The sequence below is a fragment of the Rhinopithecus roxellana genome, chromosome 1 (genome assembly GCF_007565055.1).
Source record: "Rhinopithecus roxellana isolate Shanxi Qingling chromosome 1, ASM756505v1, whole genome shotgun sequence".
Classification (NCBI taxonomy): domain Eukaryota; kingdom Metazoa; phylum Chordata; class Mammalia; order Primates; family Cercopithecidae; genus Rhinopithecus; species Rhinopithecus roxellana.
The window spans coordinates 122,864,995-122,872,466 of NC_044549.1; the positions used below are offsets into that span (position 1 = coordinate 122,864,995).

Consider the following 7,472-nt stretch of genomic DNA (forward strand, 5'->3'; position numbering starts at 1 on the left):
GGAACTACAGGCGTGTGCCACAATACCTGCTAACTTTTGTATTTTTTGTAGAGATCCGGGGTCTTGCCATGTTGCCCAGGCTGGTCTCAAACTCCTGGACTCAAGCCATCCTCCCACCTCAGCCTCCCAGAGTGCTGGAATTACAGGTGTAAGCCACTGCACCTGACCTAGGTAATGTGTTTAACGTACATGATACATTACTCTGTATGGAGCTCAACAAATGTTATTCATGGTAACATGAGTAGTAATGATACATTACTCTGTATGGAGCCCAACAACTGTTCTTCATGGAAACTAATTTTGACTTAAGATTTTTACTATGTTCTGAGGACTGTGCTAGTCATATCACACATATTATCTCATTTAATCCTCATAATTTAGCATAATTTGTGGATGATTAAATTGATCATAGTAACTCTGTCCAAGCACATAAAATTATCAAGGTAAGAGTCAATATTCAAATCCTAGTAGTTCTCTCTAGAGCTTATGATTGTAAAGATTCTAAATTACACCACCTTCCTCATCTTCTCCCATGGTCTCAATCCCACCCCAACTCTCCACCTTCCTTTCCTTTTCTTTGAAGGCAATTTTTAGTCCTTGTTCTAAAGGAGAGGAAGGAAGGAAAAAGAGAGGAGTCTGAAGGGTGCTGAGGCCTCTGCGGACCTACCACGGGATTCCTTGATCTCCACTTGCTATTTGTATCCTTCCTTTCATCTGTTGCTTCCAAGCAGGTCTCCAAATTCTAATTCCTCTGACTCATTGCTTACCTAAATTTCTTAACTTGCAGAACTAGAGTTCCTTGAAAGAACCAGTCATTTCATTAATAATTCAATGAATCCCTGCTGCTTCTAACCATGAAGTTCAAGATATAGTGCTCATGTTAGAAGCATCTAAACTGCAAGTCAACACCTATAACTCTTTTATTAAGAATTTGGGTGCATATTCAGTTGGAATCCCTGCTTGTCCTGTACACGGTATCTTAATAACTACATACCGTGCATGTCTCTCTCAATCAGCAGTCACAGGGGTTCTTCCTCTGACTGCAATTGTAGGGAATAACAGGCTGTCTCTTGGAAATGGAAATGGTCCTCTCTAAGGCTATCCAAGTGAATCTGGAACACACTGCTGAGCTGGGCCAATCATGTAATTTATTGCCCAAACTCGACACTTTAGAGAGGGAAAGGAAACACTAGTGATAATTATCCTGGGACAACAGGTCTAAACTGGAGCTTTTCTGGGCAAATCAGAATTCATAGTTACCTTACTCAAAACCTATGCTTTAAGTCAAGCCATGCCAAATACGATCTCCAAATGTAGTGAAAATCCACTCAGACATTTAGCCTGACACAGTTACAGACAAACAGGTAGAATCTACTTTTTCTTTAGATTGTGATGCAATTCATAATATCAACCTTGGTCATATTACATGCTATGCCCACTCATTTTGGCACTTGACTTTTATTCTCTTAATATAAGGCAAGTTTATGTGCCTGACACCATGTTAATCTCTACTTGAGTATGGCAAACACACAATGTATGTATTCAATTGGTTGGAGCAATGATTTCCAAAGTGTGACATGTCCATTACTCAAAAACCAGAAATAGGGACTACCTCAGGTGGGCTTGATTCGGGACACAGATAGTAACTCCAGAATCTACCTTCCAGCACCACTGTTTTTGAATCCTGGGTTCCCTTGCCAGTGTTCTCCCCTTCCTCTCCTGTGGAAGGGTGAGTCGGCTTTACTAACTCTAACATTTCTTTTTTTTTTTTTTTTTTTTTTTTTGAGACGGAGTCTCGCTCTGTCACCCAGGCTGGAGTGCAGTGGCCAGATCTCAGCTCACTGCAAGCTCCGCCTCCCGGGTTTATGCCATTCTCCTGCCTCAGCCTCCCGAGTAGCTGGGACTACAGGCGCCCGCCACTTCACCCGGCTAGTTTTTTGTACTTTTTTAGTAGAGACGGGGTTTCACCGTGTTAGCCAGGATGGTCTCGATCTCCTGACCTCGTGATCCGCCCGTCTCAGCCTCCCAAAGTGCTGGGATTACAGGCTTGAGCCACCGCGCCCGGCCCAACTAACATTTCAACATTATATTTTCTGAGCACTTGAGTCACATGGGCCCCAGTTGGCTTGACCTTGGTGGTATGCCCAACCTTGATCCAATCACTGTGGCCAGAGAATGGAATGTGGTGATTGGCTTAGCCAAGGTGAGAGGGATGGAGTGTGCTGGACCTGAAACATGGCATGAGAAACAGACTGTTCCTTACTGTGGTGGATAGACTCAATACTCATACGAGTGGCTGCCACAAGTCCACCTCCTGGCATTCAGGCTCTTGTGCAATCCTTCCACTTAAGAATGAACACAACCTGTGTCTGGCTTCTAACCAACAGAACACAGCAAAGGTGACGGGGCATATATAATTGTTTCAAAAGATTGTAGAACCTGTCTTGCTGAAGTCTTTTTCTTTCCCTTGCTAACTTCATTAAGCAAGCAGCTGTGTTGAGGGCCTGTGTGGTAAGGGACTGAGCATGGCTTCTAGGACCTGAGGCTGGCCTCCAGATAATAATAGCCAATAAGAAAATGAGGCCCTCATTCCAGTAGCCTGCAAGGAACTGAGTTCAGCCAATGACCATGTTAGTTTGGAAGAAGATATTTCCCCAGTGAAGCCTCAGATGAGAACACAGCCACAGCCACAGCCACCATGTTGTAGCCTTGGAGAGAACCCAGTAAAGCTGCACCCAGACTCCTGACCTGCAGACTATGAGATGACAAATATATTGTTGAGTCTGTGATAATATTACTACACAGCAATGGGTAACTAATGCACCCACAAAAGCAAAGACAGAGTGCTGTTGTCACAGAAATGGGGAATAGATGCTGCATGGCAAAAGCAACGTCTACGTGGCCAGGCGTGGTGGCTCACGCCTGTAATCCCAACACTTTAGGAGGCTGAGGCAGGCGGATCTCAAGGTCAAGAGTTTGAGTCCAGCTGGCCAGTATGGTGAAACCCCGTCTCTACTAAAAATACAAAACTCAGCCAGGCGTGGTGGCATGCGCCTGTAGTCCCAGCTGCTCGGGAGGCTGAAGCAGGAGAATCGCTTGAACCCAGGAGGCAAAGGTTGTAGTGAGCCAAGATTGCACCACTGCAGTCCAGCCTGAGTGACAGAGTGAGACTCTGTCTCAAAAAAAGGAAAAAGAACCTATGAAAGAATTAGACAACTTTTAAATGTAAAAATGCTCATGTAACCACCACCCAGATTAAGATAGAGAACATTCTGTGACCCATCAACTTCCTTCATGTCCCCTCCCAGTCCTTGCTTCAACCATTAGTTTTGCCTGCTTTTGAAATTTATCTGTAATTACAACACGCAGCACGTGTGTTGCATCCATCTGCTCTCACTCAGCATTATGTTTGTGAGATGCATCCATGTTTTCACATGTAGCAACAGCTCATTTTTGCTACCAAATTGTATTCAACTGCAGGACCATAGCAAATTTATTTATCAATTCTACCACTGATGGACATCTAGGTTGTTTCTAATCTTGGCTTATTTTTAGGAATAATGCTGCTATACACATTCTTGTATCTATTTTTTAGTGCATTTACTCTTGGGCATATATTTCAGAGTAGAATTACTGTCATTGGGTATATTTACAATCAGCACTGCCAAAGAATTTTCGAAGTGTTTTTTTCCATTTACATTCCCACAAGCAGTATCTGAGTGTTCCAGTTGTTTTGCATCCTCAATAACACTTGGTATTGACTGTTGAACATTTTTAAACATTCTAGGATATATGTAGGGAGCACAGGAACCTGACAAAAAGGAACAGGCACAGTAAGGGTGTGGTGGAACTGGGCAGCACAGAAGTGCAGTAATCATAACCCCCAACCCAGGCTGGTTCAAGGGCTGGCGATGGTCAGCACAGGTCACTAAACGGATGCAAATCCCCAAGGGAGAGCCTGGAGGAGCTTAACTCTCTCCACCTCAGTGTCTGAGGAAAGAGCAGGTGCTGAGCTCTCAGGGGGAGAAATGGAAAGTTAATGCCAGAAAGTAGAGAGTAGCCCCTCATCCCCTTCCCACGTGGATGACTTATTCTGACAGGTGCTGCCTGCTTGCTTACTTTCATGTCCTTCCTTCCTTCCTTCCTTCCTTCCTTCCTTCCTTCCTTCCTTCCTTCCTTCCTTCCTTCCTTCCCTCCTTCCTTCCTTCCTTTTCTTACTTCTTTCTTTATTTGAGATGGAGTCTCACTCTGTCGCTCAGGCTGGAGTGCAACAGCATGATCTCAGCTTACTGCAGCCTCCATCTCCCAGGTTCAAATGATTCTCCTGCCTCAGCCTACCGAGCAGCTGGGATTACAGGCGCCCGCCACCAAGCCCAATTAATTTTTGTATTTTTCTTAGTAGAGACGGGGTTTCGCCATGTTGGCCAGGCTGGTCTCAAACTCCTGGCCTCAGGTGATCCTCCTACCTCAGCCTCCCAAAGTGCTGGGATTACAGGCGTGAGCCACTGCGCCCAGCCAGGTGCTGCCTTCTTGACTCCTACCCAAGGGCATCTGCACACTCCTGGAGAAGATCCCCCAATACCACGGATTTGGCTTCTAACTTCATGGTCCCCAATCTTAGCGAGCCTTCCCAGCAGCACAATTACTTCTCCCTCCTCCTCTCCACCTCCTTCTGGGGTCCTCCCAACCTGCACTCTCTCTCCGAAGCCCCACCACTTTCTCAGGTGTCTTCAATAGAGGGTCTTGACTGCTCCTCTTTGAAAACAGGCAAGTGTTCACTTGACCCTTCATCCCTCACCTACAGCACAGTCATCTGTACCTCCCTCACCTTCCAGCAAACAGGCACCATGCTGCACAGGGGTAAAGACACAAATAAGACATGCTCCTGGTTTGCAAAATATTTGCTTTTCCTATTCCTTCCTCCAGTCCAAGGTGAAATGTTGGACCGGGCCTTCAGATCACCCCCTCCCAAATCCTCCAGGACCTTGTTCCATTAATCATCTCCACCACCATGCACTTTTATTTGTAAGCTCTCCTTTTTAACTAGTTCTCCTCTTCATCATAAAAACAGGCTCAAGAATTTCCCCCTCTATTTATGTTTAAACTGTTTTCTTACTCCACAACCCCCTCTCTAGTAACCTTCCATGCTCACTTCTAACTCTTGAAATAATCAGTCTCCCATTCCCAGCTCCTTCCTCTGCAATCTGCTCTTTCCCCCAACTATGCCTCTCAATGGTGGCTGCTTTGGAGAAGCTGTTAAACCTAAAGGACACCCTCCAGGCTTATCTGAATTAAAGAAGATAGGGGAATACATCTTTCTGTAGTACTACACACTTTTCACCACTCTCTTTTCTTTGAAACTCTTATCCTTGGCCTCCAGTTACTTTCCAGGCTCATACCTTTTATAGATTCCTTTTTGGGTTCCTCATTCTCCAGCCCCATAAACATCCATGTTCACCAAGACTCTGCCCTAGGCTGCCGCCTCTTACTCTTCACACACACTCCCGTTAGTGAACACATTCACACTCACAGCTTTAACTACTAACTACATGCTGATTACTTTCCAAATGCATTCCCAGACTAGAACTCTCTGGAGAACTCAGACCTGTACAATGGGGTCACATCATATCAGTATCTGACTTAAGTGAATTCAAATATACTCATTCAGTAATTTTCTTTTAAACAAGATAAATAAAACAAAACAAATAGCCCAGGCATTCCACAAAATGAGGACTGTAGTGAATGTGGCTGTGATTTCCTAAATGCCTTGCATTTCCTAAATGCCTCTGGGACAGTGAGCATTAGTAAGTGGAGAATTTCAAGAGACTCCTGGCCCCAAAACATAAGCCAACTACTTCACCTCATGCTCAACTGAAAAAAAAAAAAAAAAAAAAAAGCCACAGTCTGTTTCAACGCTGGAGCAAAAGGTAAAAGGTACCATTCTTGCATTTGAATTTCATGCTTCAACCCAGCGCCTTCATAAGATCCCGGCAGCAGCTGCAGCAATTCTCCTCTTCTGGGGCGCTCCCTGCCATCTCCTTCTTACTTCCAGGAACATGGCATCGGGTGTGGCTGTTTCTGATGTCATCATCAAGGTGCTCAATGAGGCCAGAGTGGTGGCGCACGCCTGTAATCCTAGCATTTTGGGAGGCTGAGGTGGGTGGATCACCTGAGGTCAGGAGTCCCAGACAAGCTTGACCAATATTGTGAAACCCCGTCTCTACTAAAAATACAAAACTTAGCCAGGCGTGATGGCGCATGCCTGTAATCCCAGCTACTTGGGAGGCTGAGGCATAAAAATTGCTTGAACCTGGGAGGTGGAGGCTGCAGTGAGCCGAGATCGCACCACTGCACTCCAGCCTGGATGGCAGAGCAAGACTCTGTCTCAAAAACAAAAAAAAAAAAAAAAAGAGAAAAGAGAAAAGTAAAAAAAAATGGTGTTCAATGACATGATGACAAGAAGGAGCACAAGTCTTCAACAGCAGAGGAGGTGAAGACACGTAAGATGGCGGTGCTCTCTGCCTGAGTGGGGACGAGATCATTATCCTTGAGGAGGGCAGGGGGACCCTGGCAGGTGAAGCGGGGTAGGCTGTTGACGACTCCTACACCACCACCGTTGTCAAGATGCTGCCAGACAAGGACTGCCACTATGTCCTCTGTGATGCAAACTATGAGACCAAAGAGAGCCAAGTGGAGGACCTGGTGTTTATCTTCTGAGCACCTCAGTCTGCACCCCTAAGAGTAGAATGATCTACGGCAGCTCCAAAGATGCCATCAAAAAGAAGCTGACAGGGATCCTGCATGAATTACCAGCAAATGGCTATAGGAGGTCAAGGACTACTGTACCCAGGCAGACAAGCTAGGGGCAGCACTGTCATCTCCTCCAGGCCAAGCTTTGGTGAGCCCCCTCGGGCTTCCTGCCTGGAACATCTGGCAGCCCCAGACCAGCCCTTGGGGATTGCAGGCTGCCCCCTTCCTGCCAGATGGGACAGGCTGGGGGCCTTCCAACAGAGGGAGGGCAATCCCTTCACCGCAGTTAACCTAAGTTAGGAGTTAACCTAGTAAATCAGTTTGAGTAAGATTATTGTAGCTCCCACTACAGCAACAGACACCTTTTTTGTGCTCAATGAATATTATTGAATTAAGTTGAAGCAATATACAGAAAGATTTCAAGGGATGGAAAAGCACACGGTTTGGCAGAAAATACCAAGTAACTTCAGTATCGTGGAGGTGTGAAATGTGAGGTGGGGATTAGGGAAGCAAGGGGGCAGGAAAGAGGTAGCTGAAGGTGTTCTGGACAGGTGGACAGGGCCTGCTTGCCACATATATCCCCATGCTAGGCTATGACATCTGTATCCCCAGAATATAGGGTCTATGTGCTAAGCTAAGGACTGGAAATTTCATTCTAGAATTTCTGAGAAGATTTGCAGTGTTTCAAGAAAGAAGGTGACAAGATAAGATTTACACTTCAG

General features: G+C 45.6%; 1 pseudogene; it reads left to right on the plus strand.

Moving 5' to 3' along the window:
- The first annotated feature begins 6,056 nt into the window (after positions 1–6,056).
- On the plus strand, positions 6,057–7,045 carry LOC104661877 (annotated as a pseudogene).
- Positions 7,046–7,472: the final 427 nt, after the last annotated feature.